Source organism: Labeo rohita, chromosome 5, assembly GCF_022985175.1.
Source record: "Labeo rohita strain BAU-BD-2019 chromosome 5, IGBB_LRoh.1.0, whole genome shotgun sequence".
Classification (NCBI taxonomy): Eukaryota; Metazoa; Chordata; class Actinopteri; order Cypriniformes; family Cyprinidae; genus Labeo; species Labeo rohita.
Genome location: NC_066873.1, coordinates 4,975,752 through 5,000,032, shown reverse-complemented (window position 1 = coordinate 5,000,032; position 24,281 = coordinate 4,975,752).

The window sequence follows — 24,281 nt, the reverse complement described above, 5'->3', positions numbered from 1 at the left end:
AGGTGCTTTGTTGTTGGATGTAATAATGAATATAGCAGTCGTCATTTACTCCTGAAATCTGAGCCACTAAAGACGCAGAGGATCACGTTTGTTTTTGAAAGGAAAGCAGCTCCCGATCTGCCTAACTGCGTCTATGTTCGTGTGAATCATTCGTGATCCAGCTTCACCTACAGCAGAAGTGAGTGTAAGGGTTTGTTTTTATTTATTGTTTTATATGCATCTTTGCAAATCGCCTGTCCTAATATTGTGCTAGTTAGCAAGTTTCGTGGCTAAATGAGGCTTAAGTAAACAGTCTCTCAGAGCACGGTTTGTCACCCCACAGACGAGAGGGGCAAGGTGAGCATTTATTAGCATTTAAATAAACATACAACAAAATGGGTGCTATGAATTGCTATGAAAAGAGTTGATTTTGACATGGTAAAAAGGGTTTTTTACACTACCATTGAGAAATTTTAACCAAAGCATGTTATAGAGTTTTCATTAAGACCCTAAAGCAGGGGTGTCATTTTCACCATGGCCAATTGTAACTGTAAGACTGTACAAATGTCACTACTCCTTAACATATTGTTAAATAACTTTCTCTTTATTTTATTATTACTAATTTAAGTTACAGATATTGTATATGCATTTGGATATATGTTATGCTCTGTGTTATTTTAACATAAGTCCTTTTAATTTAAAGGTTCATCCACATTACTCCATAAAGTAAATAACAAAGATAAATATCACCAAACACAAGTCATTAACTTTGTTAAAAACTTTTTTTTACATTTGAGAGGGGCACAACTATGGGACAACAAATAAACCACAATAACCTTCCTGTGCTGAGTATTATGTATTACGTGTCGATGAGATGTTGTCAAAAGCATCAGATATTGGCAATATTAAGAGGATTTAGCGCCTCCAAATAATGTATGCCTGTTACAATATTCTTATTCTTAGGCCTATTATTTTTATAATTATTATTAGTTTAGGCCTACTTTTATTATTAAATTAGTTTAATAATAATTTCCTGCAATAATTTCGTAATAATAAAAGATTAGGCTACTGGCTTACTCCTCATTTTTTTTAACAGGTCTATTAATCTATACAATGAATTATACACCTATAAGAAAAATTATTAACACTGCAGTTGTCAATGAAATTAAGAGCAGCTTTATTTCACGCATGCAATTTTCAAAAACAACCTGTTTAATGCGAAATACATTTCTTCTCATGTTTTTCACTATATAAGAGAAATATTAAGGGATGATTTAAGGCAGTTATATACCGTTATCAACATGTGTTAAAGTTGATTTTTCTCTCGTCGTCACTGAGAGAATATGCACTGTTATTGCACCGTTAGAAATCTCCATTTTTTTTTTTTGTTTTGTTTTATTTGTTTTATATTTTCTCTTTCTGTATAGTGAATTGCCTTCCGTTTGCAGAAAGTTTGCACATTGCTTGTGTGATATCCAGTTGCTCGGCTCCATGGTTTAAAAATAAAAATATTTCCAATATTGCGACGTAACCATCACCACCCCCACGAAAAATAGTCGGTACGCTAAAGACTAAAATATAAAATAAAGAAAAACTACTGCATACCGGCCCACTTCAAGCACTGTACGCAATGTCTTGGTGTGCATATGATATGCAGTTTTGGCACACACACATACCCCATTCTCCTAAACCTAACCATTGCAGATTTCCAGTCAATTTCTGCGTATAAATAGCACGCCAAATAAAAAATAGAAACTTGTGGAACTTTCATAATTTACGAAATAAAGCAGCATATATTATTATTTTAAGACAATCATATGCTCTCACAGGCCACATAAAATGATGTGGTGGCCCAGAATAGGCCCCCAGGCCTTGAGTTTGACACATGTGCTCTAAAGAATCATATCAACTTGTAGAAAATGTGCATCCGGTGACCCCTTTAAAGATTTGAAGTGCACATTCAGTACAATTAAGCACACTTCTTTTTCCAAGGACAACAATGTTAGGCAACCACCCGAAACACATTCACCACTGTACCAAACCGGTAAGCGCTCATATTTTTTGTAAGAAAACAATTTTTAGTTGTTTTCCTCTCAGGACTGAATAAAAGATAGGTGGAACAAATAAATCACAAGCCAGGCGGAAACATTTATTTCTCTGTACAGGTTTGGCGAGAACAAATCCAGCAGTTGATTTAATAGCTTACTTTGTAATGTAATTTACCTTTGAGACCCTCTTGGCATGTGCAGCTGTGGTAAGTGCCAGATCCTGCATTGGCACACCTGCTGCTGAAGGCCAAAATGAATAAGCATTCAGTCTGTGTGCCGGTAAAAACACCGGGGCTCTGTTTCCACCCTCATAAAGCCCCCTACTGATATCACAGCGCTCATTTACAGCTATCTGCTTTTATTCATTTTGTCACTGTAACTGAAGCACATTTGCATGTCCTTGTTTCCAAAAATCGCCCAAATTGCTCACTGCACCTCATTTCTCCTGATGACCTCATGTGTTGTGGGATATCAGTGTGAATGATGAGCCACCAAATATTTATTTTCATCAATTTGGGAATTAACAGATAGCCATGTTCAGCGGGATCTGCTCTGGAAGAGATGATGAGGATGATGAGGATGATGATGATGATGGTGGCTGAGCACCAGGCCGGGAAAGGACATCTCAGCAGTCGCTCTGGCTTGGAGAGGCTCTACACTGAATGAGGTCAACTGAAGTGGGGACGTCCAAATATAGCAACTCCAACACCACCTGAGAGACTGCGAAAGAGCTTGTGAGAGTGTCTATCTCCTAATTCACCAAGCTGAATGCTTCTGGCCATTAGCCTAAATACAGCGCTAATTGATTTCTTTGTTTTAGAGAGGCTAGTGGGGTCACGATACAGAGACAGACCGGGAATATGTCATAATTATTTGCCAACACAGTCTCGTTGGAAAACACATGCCTGTGGCGACATTTCTGTAAAGTGGTAATATTTATATGTGCACATTTATTTTGTGCATATATTTTGTGTTTGAAAATTACATAGCACCAACTCTAAACGTACATGATAGTGCTAACAAAAGCAAATGTGAAATAAAACACTTTTTTTTTTTTTTTGCTTCTTTTTTGCGTCTTTTAGCTTTTTTATTATGACTCATGTTTCATGTGACTCTTACCTGAGCGCTTCGCATCACTAATTCAGTGCTGTGCCGGGTGTGCTACAGAGAAAGCTTACTACAATAGAATGCCATACATGTGGAGCTGGTTATGTGATGCAAACATCAAAATGTATTCGTTTACAAATCATGCACTATATTAAATGTGTTTTGAGCTCATAACATAGTAGTGTGCAAGGAACCACATGGAAATAAGCTTGCAATCATTGATAATCTCCCTGTGTAATCATAATTTGTGTGAAAATTAATAAATAAAAGTGTTCATTTTAGCTGGAAACTGTCATAAATTGTATGTACAGGTAAGTGTGTGGGGTTTTGAAATAATGTTGGTAGAAGATCTGTTTTTTCCAATGAGCATCGGTTGTTATTTGCTCATTCTGACTGCATTGTTTTAGTACCCATTTTACTACTAGAATTAAGCTATCCACATAATGTGCCCCAAAGCAATGTGAAAACACAACTTTGCACAGTTCCCCCACTTGTGGGCAGACTGGATCTTCAAAGATGCATGAGCGCTTACATGTATTTGAGCATTGCTCAAATACTACAACCCTTGAATCTTGCGCTCAACTATAATGTGTCAGTAACACTTTAGTATAGGGCACAATTCTCACTATTAACTAGTTGCTTATTAGCATGCCTATTATTAACATGTTGGCTGTTTAGTAGAACTTATAAAGCACCTATTCTGCATGACCATATTCTACATCCCTAATCCTACCCAATACCTAAACTTAACAACTTTCTTACTAAATATTAATAAGCAGCAAAGTAGGAGTTTACTGAGGCAAAAGCCAGTTAATGGTTTGTTAATAGTGATAACTGGAACTTAAAATAAAGTGTGATGTGTCTGTATATATCATTTGATGAATGACTGCTGCCATAACTGCTAGAAAATATATGTACACAACACTTCATATACATGTGTATAGAGTATAAAGAGTTCCATTGGCTCCAACAATAACATGTGACATGTCTGATTGGCATAAATGCAGCTAATGTTTTTATAACAAAGTAAAAGCATGAAATGTACTTCTTCACAACAGCATCTTGTGACTGAAAATACTGAGTTATTTCTCTTTTGTTATTCAGTACAAATATCCCTTAAAACCACACAATTACACAAATTTAATATTTATATTTATATTTATAAACAACAATAAAAGCATTACAAGCTACAAAGCAAGGAAAATTAGTAAAAAAATAAATAAATAAATGAAAATTAAATGATTACATGATAAAATGGAATAATTAAATGATAAAAGGATATGATTATACTCTTATTATTGTATGAAAACAAATAAATGCAACAACGGACGAACAGTCACTTCAAATAATTCACTTCATAATTATGCTTATGTCTTGAATTTACTGCATGAAGTGCCATTAGACATTTCTTTCTGGAATATATTGAACTACTGCACTGCAGTGGTATGTTATGTCTAAATTTTGCTGCCTGGTCTCATGGCAAAAACACGTGAAATACGTACCAGTAAGTACAAATCACTGCAGTATCCAAGAGAAATTACTTAAGTTATGACTTCAAAACAATTTTAATATGCTGAGAGTTTTGAAAACTGATGCTTTTGAATGTTAGGATCACATATCCAGCCTCATATCTATAGGCTTTCGTAGTCCGTATGTTTGTTCGGTAGCTCACACAGTACGGAGATATACTTGAGAGGTAAAGGTAGGTTTAGAGTTGGGTTTGGTGTAGGGCATGTTTCCAGCATGAAATGGTGTTGTAAAAAGTACACAGAGGTACGCATTTTTATGAAACATACACAACACAGGAAACAAGCTTTTACTGTGTACGTCTGCTGTTACTGGTATTTTGTAGTGTCAATGCAAACTAGTCTTAATATGGCATATGATCTGTGTATATTTCTCTCCTGATTCAGACCAGACCACTTTTTCACTGGAGGAAGCAAATTTACGAACACAGGACATTTTTGAAGCAATGCTGAACTTGGATATGCAGCTTTTGGCTTCACAAGACGTTAATTGATGGACTGGAGTGGTGTAGATTACTTGTAGATTATTTTGATGTTTTTATCAGCAGTTTGGACCACACCCATTCTTTCTGACGGCACCCATTCACTGCAGAGGATCTATTGGTGAGAAAGTGATACAATGCACACTTCTTCAAATTCGATGAAGAAACAACTCATCTACATCTTGGATGACCTGAGGGTGAGGACATTTTCAGCAAGTTTTAATTTTTGGATGAACTGTTCATGAAGCACCTTTAAAGAAAATCTTGACAACAGACCCATAAACATCCCTAAAAAGAAAAGGCAAATTACGGTCTCAGTGCCAGCACTGCACATAATTACAGTAATTACAATGATTTGAATGGATATCTATCTGCTTTTCTCTTTGCACCTACATTTAATGTACACTAGTTACGTCTCTTTTTTTCCCCTCAGTTGTTGTGTAAATTCATTAAAAGCAATTGCTCTTTCTGCACCATAACATTCTCAGACATGATATGTTAGAGGTTAAGGTGTATAACAGAGAAATGAACATGTCTTTAGAGGCACGGTGTGACCCAATCTCAAAGCCCTGAGGCAGAAGACAATTTCAGAGACTTTCACAGGAGCTCAAGTCATTTCACTCTGGGAGAATTCCACTAAGATGGAGCGAGCTGTTATTACATGAGAGCAGATTAAAAAACAACATTGTCCCTGTCTTGAAATGCGGACTGGTGATCAATGTGTGCGTAACTGCCTTGTCCTTAAGATTGTTCTTTTATTTAATACTCCCACAGTCTGTGTGCAGAGCCCTTGAGGGCTGGCAGACGCTCATTACCCTTTATGATGCAACAAACTCTGTGTCTGTGATATGTGTTGCATCAAAATGTTTCCCCGGAGAATGTAAAGGAATCAAGTTACCTCTGAATTATACCAGCTGCATTATACTATGCGCTATTATATGTTAGTACTTTTGAAAAAGAACCATTATTTCCTTTTATTTCGGTTCACAATATTGCCACGATACCAAATCGATGTTGTCAAAATAGTAGGCGAGTGGGCGATTGCCATCAGCAAACCCCTAGAGGTTCCAGGACAATCAAGCTGTGAACTCTGCATCAGGGCATTTCTACAGTAATTACTTTAGATTAATGAGGTACACTGTGTATATGATAGACATGCTGTTTCAAAACATCAAGGAAACATTCTGTGAAATCAAATAAATATAGTAAAATGAAACATTTGCACAAAATAAACTGTAAGCAGTACCACACAAGCAACAGGTAACTGCTGCCATACTGATCAAAACTTCAACATGAATGCACGTTAATACAGAGTAACTAACATTTTCAAACAAAAACTGGTAAGTCAGTCCATATATCTTTTTAGCCAACTAAAACAACATGAAGTCTAACTGAAAGACACTCCAGCTGGTTTCATGGTTTCCAATTTGCCCACTCCCTGCTCAGCAGTGAAAGAAACCCTGTTCAGAGCAGGTCCTGCTGTTTGGGGCTTATTTCTCAAAGAGGCTTTTTGTGTTCGGTCACAAAACTTTAGTGTTCTCTGAGAAACTTTGTGTTTGCTTGCAGAGAATGCAAACATTTTGCAAGTGAAGGCAATATTTTCTCAGGCGAAACTTAAAACTTGTGAAAGTAAAAGCACTAAAATGTAATTTTTCCTTCCATCTCAAGTTTTTCCCATCACCATATCCCTTTAGGGGATCGACAGTCTTCAGAATCATAACTGAAAAACAAGAGCAGGACAGATATATCCAACAATAGTTTCAAACTGCTCCCTCAACAGTATTATCTGTGAAGACTTTTGCTTTGGTACCCATTGCTTAAAGGAGAAGTCCACTTCCAAAACAAAGATTCACATATAATGTACTCACCCCATTGTCACCCAAGATGTTCAAGTCTTTCTTTCTTCAGTCGTAAAGAAATTGTGTTTTTTGAGGAAAACGTTTCAGCATTTTTCTTTATATAATGGACTGATATGGTGCCCCGATTTTGAACTTCCAAAATGCAGTTTAGATGCGGCTTCAAATGATCCCAGCCGAGAAAGAAGGGTCTTATAGCGCAACGATCGGTTATTTTCATAAAAATAATACAATTTATATACTTTTTAATGTCAAACGCTTATCCTGTCTTACTCTGCCTGGACTGTTTTTTTCCGGTTTATGAAAGTTAGGAAAATCTGTCGAAAAGCTCCCATCTCATGTTCTTCCTCAACTTCAAAATCGTCCTATGTCGCTGTTTTTTACCTTTTTGGTTAAGGTTGTTTGATCTTCTTTGCATGTTCACTTTACAAAGACTGGGTCGGTACTTCTGCAGTGATATAGGATGACTTTGAAATGATTTTTGAAGTTTTGAAAATACGATTGGAGTTTTTCGACATACCCTAACTGTCTTGAGCCAGAATACACAAAGTTTACTAGAGCAAGACAAGACGAGCGTTTGAGAATAAAAAGTATTTATTTTTTTTTTTTTTTTTTTTTTTTTAAATGAAAATGACCAATCGTTTCGCTATATAAGACCCTTCTTCCTCGGCTGGGATTGTTTACAACCGCATTTGGGAATCGCTTGAAGCCGCATTTAAACTACATTTTGGAAGTTAAAAATCGGGGCACCATATCAGTCCATTATATGAAGAAAAATGCTGAAATGTTTTCCTCTAAAAACATAATTTCTTTACGACTAAAGAAAGACATGAACATCCTGAATGACAATGGGGTGAGTACATTATATGTGAATCTTTGTTTTGGAAGTGGATTGGCTTTAAATTATCAAGTGACGGTCCCTCTTTATATTAGGTGGCCTTAACTACTATGTACTTACATTTAAATTAATAATTTGATACAATGCACTCACTGTGAACATTGTACTTATATAAAATACATCTGCATTACATTACATCTTCAGTTAATTACTGTAATTACATTTATAATTACACTGTTGACCCAGCCCTTACACATTAACCCACCCTTAAACCTACCCATACCAACGAAACCTGCATCACTGTCTAACCTGTTCGTAACCTTACCCGTATCCCACCTCATAGCAGAAGTGTTTTGCATTACAATATGAACACAATAAGTGCAGTATTGTACTTTATTTTTTGATGTAAGTACACAGTAGTTAAGGCCACCTAATATAAAGAGGGACCCAAATGACTAGTGATTAAGCATCTGGCACTGTCTTTGCTTTAATCGTAACATCCCATGGTGCTTTGCACAAAATCTGGTTGGGACAAAAACAGTAACCAGTGATTACTAATAAAATTACTTTATGCAAACAATAACATCCATTTACATAACTCAGGTACACACAAATGTTAGCTTATGAAAAATCAGCCGTCCAACATATTTGCTTAATTTTCATTGTGCTTTTAGAAGGCAGATCAAAAATTATTTAAATAGCTCGGAGAAGCAAATTCTGGCTTTTTAATAACACATTTTGAGTCTAGTCAGTGTCTAAGAACTTCTTAACTCATCCATAGGTCTGTTACGTAAGTAGTTTGCTCTTGCATGGCATGATGGAGTTCTTGCAGCAGCCATATTACACAAATTCAGCCACATTAAGTAATATATAATAGTTTTAGTTCTAGTATAAGTACTTATAATTTATTACCTTGCATAAGTTGCATATTTTACCAAGAAAAACAGCATTTTGTGTCTGCCATGTTAAAAATAACAACCCAGCCATGACAACCCAGCAATACAATGTGCAATCAGTCCAATGGCGAGGCGAGACATCACGGGTGGGTGACGTCATCGACCAAGAAGCTTAAAAGCACTTGCGCCAGAACCAGCATTAGCTTCAAGGCAGAAGCAAGCGCTCACAGGGATGCCGGAAGTATGGCCCGAGATGCAGCCTCTCTTTCCTTTTGGGAACCATGGTTACATACCTAACCTGGGATGTTCCCCTTCAGGAACTCGAGCTGCGTCGAAACGCTAGAGGAGCAAGATGCCCACGCCACCAGACTTCCAAGTCCCTGCCTAGTGTGTGCTATGGCTAAGGACTGATGAGCCAGGAGCAGCTGGCAGGTCTAGGTCATGAACCTGAAGGTAAGGGGTGTGGACCATCCCACAGCATTGCAGATGTCCTGCATAGGGACACCTGTCAGGACGGCCTTGGAGGCAGCAATGCCTCGGGTAGAGTGGTCCTTGACCCCCAAGGGTGAGGGGAGGCCCGAGGATTCATAAGCGCAAGTAATGGCATCCACAACCCAGCGGCTGAGGGTCTGTTTAGATGCTGGAAGACCCTTCTTAGAGGGACCATAACAGACAAACAACTGGTCCGCCCTTCTCCACATAGTTGCTTTGTGGACGTATGTGTCCAGTGCTCACAGACTGTGTCTATCCCCACTCGACATGTAGCGTGAGCAGGGAGGAACGCACTGTCTGTAACGTGATCCGCTATCTTTCTCATTCTTTTTTGCATCTTTGGACATCGTGCTCTCAAAAAAAAGTTGTGCAAACTGGCACTAAAAACAGAGCACGACAAACATACACATAGAGGGCGTCGCTGAATGACAGAAAACCTAATGGCGGTTCCGGCGCACTTGCTTTTAAGCTTCCTGGTCGATGATGTCACCTGCCTGTGACGTCTCGCCTCTCCATTGGACTGATTGCACGTGATTCAGAGCGTGGTCACACTGGAGGCATTCCCCTAGCATTTCGACGCAGCTCGAGTTGCTGAAAGGGGAAAACACTTTAGGAATGTTCTTCATATAGTGGACTTCAGTGGAGCCCCCAAGTTTGAACTTCCAAAATGCAGTTTAAATGCAGCTTCAACTGACTCTAAATGATCCCAGCAGAAGAAAAAGGGTCTTATCTAGAGAAACGATCAGTCATCAAAACAAATTCACAAATATATATACTTTTTAACCTTAAACGCTCGTCTTGTCTCATCTCTGCAATGCACATGCTTAGTCTGTGTAATCTGGGTCATTAGAGTTAGGGTATGTCGAAAAACCCCTGTCTCGTTTTCTTATTTAACATCAAAATAGTCCTACATCGCTGTTTTATCTCTTTTTTTTCATAAAGAGTGTTTGATCTGAGTTCACACAGATGTAGACAAGATGAGCATTTGAGGTTCAAAAGTCAATTGTCAATTTGTTTCGAAAATGACAAATCGTTTTGCTATATAAGACCCTTCTTCCTCACATGGGATTGATTAGAGGCATTTGAAGCTGCATTTAAACTGCATTTTGGAAGTTCAAACTTAGGGGCACCATTGAAGTCTATTATATGGAGATACTTCCTGATTTTTTTTTTTTTTTTTCTTCAAGAAACAATTTCTTAATGACTGAAGAAAGACATAATCATCTTGAGAAGGGGGTAAGTAAATTATCTGTACACTTTTGTTCTGGAAGTGAACTTCTCCTTTAAATAAAATAAATGTCAAATAAAATAAAAGCCAAAAATCAGTCCAAGCAGTTGGGAAAATGTATGCATATATTTTAGGAGAAAAAAACATAGCATGTTTTTATACAAATATTGTAACACTTTCGACAGATAAAACATGAATCCACTACATACTTTATTATTATTATTATTATTATTATTATTATTATTATTATTATTATTATTATTTCAATGGTAAAAAAAAAAAAAAAAAAAAAAAAAAAATACAATAAAAATACTTTAAAACTAAACATTTGGAAACTTAAAACTAAACATTGTTGTTTCACAGACGAGTGCTGTGATCGAAGACTGAGCCTGAGTTGTGTTTCAGTGAGACTGGAGTGTACATGTTTGCACAGACTGACCACTGCACTCATAAAGTATGTATTCATTCAATACTTAGAGCACACTTGCAGTTGCTTTTCCTATGCATGTAAAGAAATATTGTACATTATTGCAATTTATACAGTACCATACAAACCTTTGGGGTTAGTATTTTTGGAAGCACTGTAGATAACTAGTTGCTTATTAGCATGCATATTAGTTTATAAGTTCTTATAAAGCACATATTAATGGATGGCCATATTTTTAGATCTTTTAACCCTACCCAATACCTAAATTTAACTTTTACAACAATTAATAGTGACTATGTGTTTTTCTAATCTAGCATTACCAGTAAGATTGTGAAATATTATTACAGTTTAAAATAAGTTTTCTCTCTCAATATACTGAATATACTAAGTTGTCATTTATTTCTGAGATCAAAGCTGAATTTCCAATACTCCAGACCTCAGTGTCACACGATCCTTCAGAAATCATTCTAATATTCTGATTTGCTGCTGAAGATACATTTCTGGTTATTATTAATTATTATTAATATTAAATACTGTTGTACTGCTGCATATATATATATATATATATATATATATATATATAGTTTCAGAGCCGTTTGACCCCAACCTCATTAATTTCGGTGACTCCCCTATGCCTGAGAGCTGGAAAGAAAGACTTGGGCAAAAGCTGTCACAACGAGCGAGGGTATTCTCACTCCATGAGTGGGATGTTGGCCTAGCAAAGGGGTCGAGCATCGCATTCGAATGTCAGATTCTGTGAACTGTCGAGACGGTTAGCTCTGGCTGATATTGAGGATGTTAGGAGACATTTACAGGAACTTCTAAGCCCCTATGCTTCTCCCATAGTTACAGCTTGCAAAAAGAATGGGATCATCAGAATGTGCATAGATCACCACACATTGAACAGCCGGACCATCCCCGATCAATACACTACTCCCCGTATTGAGGATGCCTTGGACTGTTTATCTAGGAGCAAATGGTTTTCGGTTTCAGATCTTCACAGCGGCTATTACCAAATAGCAATGGCTCCAGAAGACAATGAAAAAGCAGCTTTCATATGCTCTTTGGGGTTTTATCAGTTCGAGAGGATGCCTCAGGGCATTACTGGGGCTCCTGCAACGTTTCGAAGATTGATGGAGAAAGCCGTGGGGGACATGAACCTTCCTCAGGTTCTAGTCTACCTCGATGATCTCATTGTCTTTGGAAGAACATTGCAAGAGCATGAGTCCAGGCTTCTTAAAGTTCTAGACCATTTGAAGGAGCCTGGCCTGAAGATTTCACTCGACAAATGTCAGTTTGGTCAAGCTAAAGTGAAATATGTAGGGCACATAGTGTCCGCAGAATGCATCACAACTGATCCCAAAAAGGTTAAGGGTCATCATCACCTGGCCTCAGCCAGTGGACCTTAAATCGCTGAGATTATTCTTAGGCTTCTGCAGATATTACCGTAGATTCATTGCAGATTACGGTAAAATTGTGAAGCCCCTCACTGACCTCATCAAGGGCTATGCCCCGAAGCAAGGGAAAGTAGACCCAAAGAAGTCAGGTAATTATCTGAAGGATTCAGAGCCATTTGGTGAACATTGGACTCCATCCTGCACTGAGACGTTTCACCAAATCATCAACCGACTTACCACTGCACTCATTCTGGCCTTTGCAGATCCAAACAAGCTGTATATCGTGGATGTTGATGCATGTTTGCAAGGGTTAGACGCAGTTGATACTGAAGGATGGGCTGCTTCATAGATGTAGCAAGAACCCTTTTGGAACAGAAACTTACCAGATGGTGTTGCCGGCAGAATTTCGAGGGTCTGTGTTGAGATCTCTGCATGATGATATGGGGCACTTAGGGGTGAACAGTTAGTGAGTTAGTGAGTCGGTTCTTCTGGCCTAAAATGTCTCAAGAGGTCGAGCAGTATATTAAGAATTGTGGACAGTGTGTTACCTTCAAAATGCCAGCAAATAGTCAGCATGGGCCTGTTAGATCTTGTCTGCATTGATTTCTTATCAGTGGAGCCTGAATCAGTAATGTTCTAGTCGTTAGTGATTATTTTACACAATACATGCAGGCTTTTCCATCCAGGAATCAAACCGCCCTTACTGTTGCCAAAATTCTAGTGGACAAATATTCTAATGCAGCTGATATAGTGCACCAACGGAATAAGAGAGCTTATGACAGTAAAGTAAATTCCAGCTTTTAGATATTGGAGATAGAGTGTTGCTCTGAAATCTGGGGTTAAAAGGAAAGCATAAGCTTCAGGGTCATTGCCGCTCAGTACCACACACAGTAGTCATATAAAGTGAGGCCTGAACAGGGCAGTGGAAGAGTGAGGACCCTTCATCGCAACAACCTCTTATCTATTGGACAATGGGTGAGGATGTCTGATAGTACTGTGAGTACTAAGTCAGCGAAAAGAGTGAACACGAGGTCAAAGTCAGAAAAGAGACACTTCTTAGCTCAAATGCAAACAGAACCTGCTGACTTATTGGAGTCGTCTTTTGAATCAGAGAGTGAAAGGCCTAACCGTCTATATGGTCCTTACATTGACAAGCTATTGGAGAATAGTGAGTTACACGAAAAACCTCCTACCTTAAGTCCAGATGAGAGGGACGTTCAAACTGGTGTAGTGGACAGCACATTCCAGGGCCCAGTTTATTGCAAAGGGCCCTCCTTAACCACATAGTTGACAGAGGTTTGCTACATTTTGATTGGATCTTGGTGAGCTAACATAAGCAAACTGTCCAACGCCATCAGATAAAGATGCCAGGACAACAGCCAGACATCTCTTAGAGCACAAGAAGTCCACCTTTTGTACAAAGCCCGGGAAGAACAAAACTTCCTATTGGTCAAAATGCACCCACCTTGAGACTGATTCATAATGGTTTGGCCTGTGACCGACCATAAAAATTCCTTAGGACCTCCAGATGCAGCAGCAGTGGGTGAAACTAAGAGAGATCATGGAGATCCATCCAAATCCATTCATAACTAGATTTTCAACCCTAAAACTGATCCACCCTACAACACACACATCTTATACTTATTCAGAGAAATAAGTATTCCTTGTGACAGCAATGTGTAGTGCAACATCTCACACAAACTTAGCTGTTAATGGACAAATTAATGCATGCATACTCGCTGCTTGGCACTGCAGTCATCAAAAAGTCGTCTTCTTCTAAATCTCAGCACAGCAGAGTATATAGGTTTGAAGGGGGAGGAGTACATAGAGGTGGAAACAAAGCATGCAAATGTGGTACAGGAAAACAGCTCAGTTAAAGATTTTTCCCAGCCTTGATCTATTTAGCATACAAGTGTCATTCAAATGCATAGGTGCTTAAACAAAAGGCACAGTTGTACCTTGAGATTAGAATTCACACTTAACTTGGGAAACCTGCCAGATGTTCAGGAACTGAAAGGTTACTGTCTCAGGGCCTGGGCTGCCTGCTCTTAGACTGTCACAATATACGTAACTTTTTCAGTTCATGTTGTTATATTGGAACCTATAACAAATATGCATAGGATCAGCATATTTTAAACAGATTCTTAAATTTGTAATCCTTCACATGACAGTTTAATCTTTTTCCATCATGTTTGGACTTAATGTGTTTGTAACATTGCCAAATGCATTCTGGTTATGGTTTGGAAAGTGATAAGTGCACAGATAAAACTTTAGTGACACTTTTCTAACCCTGTGTTTGGACTATGCAAATAAATTCCACAGGAGGAAAGAAGGGTGGGCCACCATGTGTCCCCCCACTCTGATGGAACCAGCCAATCACCGCACGGAAAAGGAGAAGCACCAAATTGCAATCTCCTCCTCATCGGAAAGGGATAAAGGTACCCTTCCAAAAGACACTCCTTGTTCTGAGTCTCCAGTCTGTTAAGGAAAGAGACTGTAACAGATCATCCCCGTTCTGAGCCTGCAGTCTGTTACAGGCAAGGCAGCAATAGAAACACCCGGTCTGAGTCTGAACCCTGTGAGGGTGAGACAATAGCAGAAACACCAGTTCTGAATCTGCGACCCACAAAGGTGAGACAACAACAGATACCAAGTCAGAGTCTCCAGCTTTTGAGGCAGCAACAGACACGTTCTCATGTTCTGAGGCCCCAGCCCATGAGGAAAGAGATAATCTACGCTCAGAGTCTTCATCCAGCGAGACAACAGCAGATGCAGCGTCCTGAGTCTCCATCCTAGGGAGACAGAGTGGATTGACCAAGTTCTGAGTCTCTAGCCCAGAGAGGCAGGAGACACACAGACATTTGCAACAAGGTTAAGCTCCGACGAGCAAACCTTCACTTCAGGTACTTTTGTTTGCATGTTCCAAGCTAAGGACCTTCAGCACCTACTCCAGGGCCACATCTGCGTGTTCCAGATCTTAGGACCCTTGGTGCTCCAGGAGATCAGCATCCTACAGCTCTTCATCTTCAAGGCTGTCGAAACGGATTCCTACTCCTTTCCCCACTGTACTGTCACCAGCGCAACCAGTGAAAGAAGTCGCCACCACCAGACTGCTCACTCAACCACAGCGAATGTAAATCTCACTTCCTACCTCTTCCAGAGACCTTGGCATTGTTGTATATTATCAGTATATGATTTTCTAATTTACATTAGATATTATATAGCTGACTGTAGTTAACAAATCTTATAACAAATCAGATAACAAATCTTACACGTATTTGTTTGATGCATAGTAAGGTTATTCACCTTATTTGTTTCAGAGTAGCAACAGTTTATCTTTCCAGATAACGTAGCTCAGGCATAGCAACACCCAACATAATCACTTGCATTTTATGCATCTTATGCACTTTATTCCTTTCTCATTCATGGTATTCATTTAGTAGTTGTTGATTGCTCTTGTCTATCTTTTGTTAATACAATTTATTTTATTACAACTTGTGTCTTCCTTGTGTTGATAATACAGTAAGAGGTTCTACAAGTTAGAGATCCCACCAATCTTTCTTATGTAATGTACTCATAGCCACACATTAATTGACACATGATCAAAGAATCAGAACATCAGCTGTGACATAAGTATCCATCACTACCCTATTTCACCTCCCTAGGTTGGCGAAAGTTAAATTCACTACCTTTATTGGCGTCCCTAGGTTGGCGAAAGCGAAATTCACTACAGTGGGGAGGAAGAGGATGTAAGTAAGGGAGGAAGCCAGATTCCCCTTCGGGAACTCAAGCTGCATCCGAAAACGCTAGGGGAACGCCTCCAGCATGACCACGCTCTGAAACGTGTGCATACAGTCCAATGGAGAAGCGAGATGTCACAGGCGGGGTGACGTAAAGACCAGGAAGCTTAAAAGCACGTGCAGTGCTGCCGAGGCAGGGCGGCGGCTGTGCCCGTGGGGATCGCACATAGATCTACGGACGGGTTAGAGACAGGTCCACTCTATCTCTGCCTTTCTCCCTAGATCTAGCGCTCTCTCTCGGGGCTCGGAAGCCCGCGCTGCGCTTCTTCCCCCTCTGAGTGAGAGCTCGTGCTGCTGCGGCTATCTTTCTCCGAGGAGATTGATGTTGTCCGCATATGAGCTGACTGCATATTAGATCGCTTGTTTCTACCTAAATAAATAAATAACAGGAACGGGGATTCAAGCGATTCATGTGTGGTTTGTTCGGGAGCTGAGCATGTACAGTCCGCCCTTAAGTTTTTTGTTGCGATCGCACGCTTAGAGTTTGAGCTCCGTCAAGTTGATTTCTTATTGTCTGTTTTTCAATTTAAAATCAAATTTATACACCATCATTTTCGTTTCTTATAACGTGTGAATATACCCCCTGTTGTATTTTACAACTAAAACATCCGGATTACTTTGTTATAACTAGTTTTGTTTTGATTTCCCGAGTTGCTAGCTTATAGCCCGTTAGCAGCACCAGTGTGGTTGCCGCTAATCTTGCTTGCATTGTATACACAATATTTACACACATTACCATTGTTTACTCACTGTTACTTGCTTTAATGGCGAATTTGTGTCCACCTTTGAGTGCAGGTGAGGACACGTTCGAGCTGAATCCTCCCGGGTAAGTATACAGCGCAATACTAACACTCTGACCACCTCTACTCCGTGTGCTTCTCTGCACAGGTCCCGTGCACCCTGGACGCGATCTTCCCAGATGTCCTTCACTCCGGCGCCGGGACACCACGGACCCTGGGTGCAGCAGCAGCGGAAGACGCGAGCCAGGCCCCGGCCGAGGACCTCACCCCCTCCGCCGCCTCCGGTCTTCGAGATCTCCACCCGGAACCGCTTTGCTCCCCTTCGCGAGAAGGAACGCGACGCTGTGATCGTCAGAGACTCCATTGTCCGGTACGTACGTGCTACTTTAGCTAAAGGTAAAGTCCACACCCACTGTTTTCCTGGTGCTCGCGTTCACGATGTTTCTGCGCAGATACCCACAATCCCGAAGGACGGCGAGAGCGTTGGCGCGATCGTCCTGCACGCGGGGGGTGAACGACACCAAGCTGCGGCAGACGGAGGTTCTGAAGAGGGACTTCAGCAGCCTGATCGAGAAGGTTCGCAGCACGTCACCCGCGACGAGGATCGTCGTGTCAGGACCGCTTCCCACATATCGACGTGGGCACGAAGGGTTCAGTAGACTTCTTGCTCTAAATGAATGGTTATTGACATGGTGTAAAGAACAGAAACTGCTCTTTGTTAATAATTGGAATCTTTTCTGGGAACGTCCTAGGCTTTTCCGTGCTGATGGCCTGCACCCCAGCAGAGTCGGAGCGGAACTGCTGTCGGACAACATCTCCAGGACGCTACGCTCCATTTGACTAGTAAGTACATTCTCAAATGATTGCTACGATGGCTTTTGTTCTGAACGCTTAAATGATAGTACTTGCACTGTCCAATCTATAAAGACTGTGTCTGTTCCTCGAATAGTGAGGTCAAAACATAAATTTAATGCAGGATCTAGAAAAAAATCTGATCGTAATTAAACCAGAAAAAAGCAAAATACACGAACAGAAACCATTTTTAAAGCTTGGGCTCCTAAACATTAGATCACTTGCACCCAAAGCAGTTATTGTGAATGAAATGATCACAGATAATAGTTTTGATGTACTCTGCTTAACCCGAAACCTGGCTAAAACCTAATGATTATATTGGTCTAAATGGGTCTACTCCACCAAACTACTATTATAAGCATGAGCCCCATCAGAGTGGTCGTGGTGGTGGTGTTGCAACAATATATAGTGATATTCTCAATGTTACTCAGAAAACAGGATACAGGTTTAATTCATTTGAAATACTTTTGCTTAATGTTACTCTGCCAGATATGCAAAAGAAATCTCTCCTATCTCTTGTTTTGGCTACTGTGTATAGACCGCCAGGACCATATACAGATTTCCTAAAAGAATTTGCAGAATTCCTTTCAGAACTATTGGTTAATTTTGATAAAGTGCTAATTGTCGGAGATTTTAACATTCACGTTGATAATACAAATGATGCGTTAGGACTTGCGTTTACTGACCTAATAAACTCTTTTGGAGTCAAGCAAAATGTCACTGGGCCCACTCATCGTTTTAATCATACGCTAGATTTAATTATATCGCATGGAATTGATCTTACTGATATAGATATCGTACCTCAAAGTGATGATGTTTCTGACCATTTCCTTGTATCGTGCATGCTGCGTATCACTGATATTAACAATATGGCTCCGCTTTATCGTCTTGGCAGAACTATTGTTCCAGCCACCAAAGATAGATTTACAAATAACCTGCCTGATTTATCTCAACTGCTCTGTGTACCCCTTAATACACAGGATCTAGACAAAATGACTAGCAATATGGGCACCATCTTCTCCGATACGTTAGAAGCTGTTGCCCCCATCAAATTGAAAAAAAGTTAGAGAAAAACGTATTGCGCCATGGTACAACAGTAATGCCCATTCCCTCAAGAAAGAAACTCGCAATCTTGAGCGCAAATGGAGAAAAACTAACTTGGAAGTTCTTAGAATTGCATGGAAAAACTGTATGTCCAGATACAGACAGGCTTTAAAAGCTGCTAGGGCTGAGCATTTCTGCAAACTCATAGAAAATAACCAAAACAATCCAAGGTTTTTATTTAGCACAGTGGCTAGATTAACAAATAACCAGACGCCACCTGATCTAAATATTCCTGTACAGTTTAATAGCAATGACTTTATGAATTTCTTCACTGATAAAATAGATAACATCAGAAATACAATAACCAATGTAGATTATACTGCATCTAATATGTCAACTTCTTTCGTCACACCCAAAGAAAAACTGCAGTACTTTACCGCTATAGGAAAGGAAGAGTTAAATAAACTCATCACTGTGTCTAAACCAACAACATGCCTATTAGATCCCGTACCCACTAAATTACTAAAAGAATTGTTACCTGTAGCAGAATAACCGCTTCTCAATATTATCAACTCATCGTTATCTTTAGGTCACGTCCCTAAACCATTCAAGCTGGCGGTTATTAAGCCTCTTATTAAGAAACCACAACTAGACCCTAGTGAACTGGCAAATTACAGAACCATTTCTAATCTTCCATTTATGTCTAAAATTTTAGAGAAAATTATATCTGCTCAACTGTGCTCATTCTTGCAAAAAAATGATTTCTATGAAGAATTTCAGTCAGGCTTAGGCCCCATCACAGCACAGAAACTGCACTTGTTAAAATCACCAATGACTTGCTTCTTGCATCAGACCAAGGCTGCATCTCATTGCTAGTTTTACTTGATCTTAGTGCTGCGTTCGACACTATAGATCATGACATACTAATAGATCGACTACAAAATTATGCAGGTATCCAAGGGCAGGCTTTAAAATGGTTTAGATCCTACCTGTCTGATCGCTACCACTTTGTTTATTTAAATGGGGAGTCATCTCAGTTATCACCAGTAAAGTATGGAGTGCCACAAGGATCTGTTCTAGGTCCTCTACTATTTTCAATATACTTGCTGCCCCTTGGTAATATTATTAGAAAACACGGGATTAGTTTCCATTGCCATGCTGACAATACTCAACTATATATCTCAACAAGACCAGATGAAACTTCTGAATTATCGAAGTTAACAGAGTGTGTTAAAAATGTAAAAGATTGGATGACCAACAATTTTCTGCTATTTAATTCAGATAAGACAGAGATATTACTTATTGGACCTAAAAACAATACGCAGAATCTTTTGACTTACAGTTTACAACTAGACGGATGTACTGTTACTTCCACTACAATCAAAAGCCTGGGTGTTATATTAGACAGCAAATTGTCTTTTGAAAATCATATTTCTCATGTTACAAAAACAGCATTCTTCCATCTTAGAAACATTGCCAAGCTGCGAAACATGTTACCTGTTTCTGATGCAGAAAAGCTAGTTCACGCATTCATGACCTCTAGACTGGACTATTGTAATGCGCTACTAGGTGGTTGTCCTGCATCTTCAATAAACAAGCTACAGATAGTCCAAAATGCAGCTGCTAGAGTCCTTACCAGGTAAAGAAAATATGATCATATTACCCCAATTTTAAAGTCTCTGCACTGGCTACCTATTAGGTTCCGCATCAGCCACAAAATAGCACTTCTTACCTATAAGGCACTTAACAGTTTAGCTCCTGCGCACCTAACTAGTCTTCTACCACGCTACAATCCATCACGCTCCCTAAGGTCACAAAACTCTGGACTGTTGGTAGTACCTAGGATAGCAAAGTCCACTAAAGGAGGTAGAGCTTTTTCACATTTGGCACCCAAACTCTGGAACAGCCTTCCTGATAACGTTCGGGGTTCGGACACACTCTCTCTGTTTAAATCTAGATTAAAGACACATATTTTTAGCCAAGCATTCAAATAATGCATCTCATAAACTTTTCCTGCAGCTATATCTGATCAAATGTTCATTATTAATCTTTTAGCTCTGGTTTAACAAACCTTCCTTTTCTTAGTTTGAACAGCAGCTACGCTAATTATGTTCCTATTTGTTCTCTGTTTTTGCCATGGGATTGACATCCCATGGTAACTAGGAATTCACAAGCTCCAGTGTGGATCCAGAACACTTAAGAAGAGATGATGCCAACCCCACAGAGGGTCTCAGATGATGCCAACCCTGAAAACATACAGCACTTCCGAATTCTGCTACTAATTTATAGTGTTCTTTGTCTGTTTGATCACATCATTAATTGATCTTTACCACACATCTCTGCCATATGTACATCAAGCTACTACTACATATATTGTAAAAATGTCAATTTGGTGTAAAGCTGCTTTGCAACGATATGTATCGTGAAAAGCGCTATACAAATAAATTTAAATTGAATTGAATTGAATTGAGGGGGCGGGCTGTATTCATTCATAAATGTGTTCATTAAAAAAAAAAAAAAAAAAAAAAAAAAAAAAAAAAACGATGTGCATTTTGAATGTTTAGCTCTCCTCCCATTGTCATTTAATTCTGAGGAATTAAATTTACTGCACTCTTACCCTGTACTTTCGCTAAGCGTGTGGATGCTGCTGTGGCTTAGCTGTGGCTCCCAGGGCATCTGCATACTGAAACTTACTGACATTTTGTCTGTATTAGCTCATTCTGAGCATGGGCGGTTCGGCATCGAGATGTCGTCCTCACCCATATGAAAGAACTGGGGTTGTGACTGAACGCAGAGAAAAGTGTGCTTTCTCCATTACAGGTACTGAAACACTTTCACCCGGACCTATGAGGCAGTACGTATAAGGAGAACCCTGACTCCTATGGTCCAGAACCTCTGAGGGCAGGCCCTTCTGGGGAAGGGTGTGGTCCACCGCATTCTTCGGTACCCGTCTCTCCTCGGTGCCCTTGGGAGATCAGCCTGCCAACCCTGCTGGTGCTTCAGGGCGCAGCAGTCTCCAGCGAGCCCACACCTCAGTCTTCCGCCCGGAAACGTGGCGGAGCTGGGGAGCTCGCCACCCCTGCGGGGGTCTCTACAGCAGCTAGTTAGGCCGTCTCCTGCCGGTCATCCGTTACAGGACACTGAACTAGCAGCTCAAACAACACCAGAGGCCAGTCTCGAGAGACTGGTTCCCTTAGTAGATTATTTGGCAGCGTGGAAACTACTGCCAAATGTGTCTGCATGGGTCCTGCGCACTGTAGAGTTATCGCATCCAACTCGGCGCTCCGCCGCCGCCTTTCAATGGGGTCTTTCCCACTGTGGTGAGCCCTGAGCAGGGTCTGGTAATGGAACAGGAAGTAGAAACTCTGTTGAGGAAGGAGGCCATTGAGGTGGTTCCTCCTCAAGACAGGGAGTCCGGGTTCTACAGCCGGTACTTCATTGTTCCAAAGAAGATGGGGGCCTGCCTCCCATTTTAGATCTGAGACTACTGAATCGTTCAGTTATAGGTTGAAGTTCAAAATGCTGACTGTCAGTTAAGTGGTGTCACAAATCAGGTCCGAGGACTGGTTTGTGATGATAGATCTAAAAGATGCTTACTTCCACGTCTCCATCCTTCCTCAACACAGGAAATTCCTGAGGTTTGCTTTCAGGGGCGAAGCATACCAATATCGGGTTCTTCCGTTCGGCCTAGCACTCTCCCCCCGCACTTTCACGAAGTGTGTGGATGCAGCTCTGCGACTCCGGGGCATCCGCATACTCAATTACATCAACGATTGGTTGATTCTGGCTCAATCAGAGCACATGGCGGTTCAACATCGAGATGTTGTTCTTGCTCATTTGAAAGAGCTGGGGTTGAGACTGAATGCCAAGAAGAGTGTGCTGTCTCCATTACAGAGAACCACTTATCTAGGTGTGGTGTGGGATTCGACCACGATGCAGGCACGTTTGTCACCTGCTCGGATCGAGTCGATCCTCACTGCAGTCACGAGAGAGAAAGAAGGCCGGTCACTCACTGTAAAGCAGTTCCAGCACTGCTGGGTCTGATGGCAGCTGCGTCCAACGTGATACCTTTTGGCCTGCTGTACATGAGACCCCTACAGTGGTGGCTCAGGACCAAGGGGTTCTCCCCGAGGGGAAACCCGTTCTGCATGATCAAGGTCACGCGGCGATGCCTACGTGCCTTAGACATGTGGAAGAAGCCTTGGTTCCTGTCTCAGGGCCCGTTGTTAGGAGCTCCTCGTCGCCTCGTAACGCTAGCGACGGATGCGTCTCTCACCGGTTGGGGTGCGGTCATGAGTGGCACCCCGCCCGCGGTCTGTGGAGCGGTCGCCATCTCACTTGGCACATCAATTGCCTGGAGATGCTAGCCGTGTTTCGAGCGTTGAAACACTTTCTCCCGGACCTAATAGGCCGCCATGTGTTGGTTCGCACCGACAACACAGCGGTGGTCTATTACATCAACCACCAGGGAGGTCTGCGTTCACGCCCCTTATACAAGCTGGTGCACCAGATCCTTGTGTGGTCCCAGGACAAACTCCTTTCGTTGAGAGCAGTTCATGTTCCTGGTCATCTCAATATGGGAGCAGACATCCTGTCGAGGCAGGGGCCGAGGCCCGGGGAATGGATGCTTCACCCCAAGGTGGTGCAGCAGATTTGGAGAGTGTTTGGCCAGGCTCAGTTGGACCTCTTCATGACTCAGGAGAATGTGCAATGTCCCCACTGGTACTCTCTGACTCATCCAGCTCCACTGGGCTGGATGCCATGGTACAGACGTGGCCGAGGCTTCATCAGTACACCTTTCCCCCGATCGCTCTGCTCCCGGGAGTTCTGGAGAGAGTGCGCCGGGACAGCGTCCGTCTTCTTTTAGTAGCCCCGTACTGGCCGGCCCGAGCTTGGTTCTCGGACCTGATTTTCTTCCTCGACGGCTCTCCATGGGAGATTCCCATCAGGAGGGATCTCCTCTCTCAGGCGGGAGGCACCATCCTCCACCCTCGCCCGGAGTTGTGGAAGTTATGGGTGTGGCCCCTGGGGGGGCACACCTCGTAGCTTCCGGTCTCTCAACCGAAGTTGTTGAGACCATCCTCTAATACAGAGCTCCCTCCACGAGGAAACTGTACACCCTGAAGTGGAAACTTTTCACTTCATGGTGCGGACACCGCCAGCAGGACCCAGTTAACTGCCCAGTTGGTACAGTGCTGGAGTTTCTGCAGGATTGATTCTCTGCAGGGTTAGCTCACTCCATCCTAAGGTCTACGTGGTGGCTATTTCGGCCTACCATGACCTTCTGGGTGGCTCCTCAGTGGTTAGAAACCCCCTGGTTACAGGTTTCCTCCACGGTGCGCTGAGGCTGAGGCCTCTGACCAGGTGTAGCTTTGCTGTGTGGGGATTTGGTTGCTATTCCACAGCTTTGAGTCCTCTTTTCCCCCCCTCTATTTGGGGGTCAAGGCTCACTCCTCTCGAAGTATGGCCTTCTCATCAGGAGTACCCTCTCTGACATTTCAACGCTGCGGGTTGTTCCATGCCACTCACTTTCATGAGATTCTCTGTCTCATTTATGCCACTCTGGGCT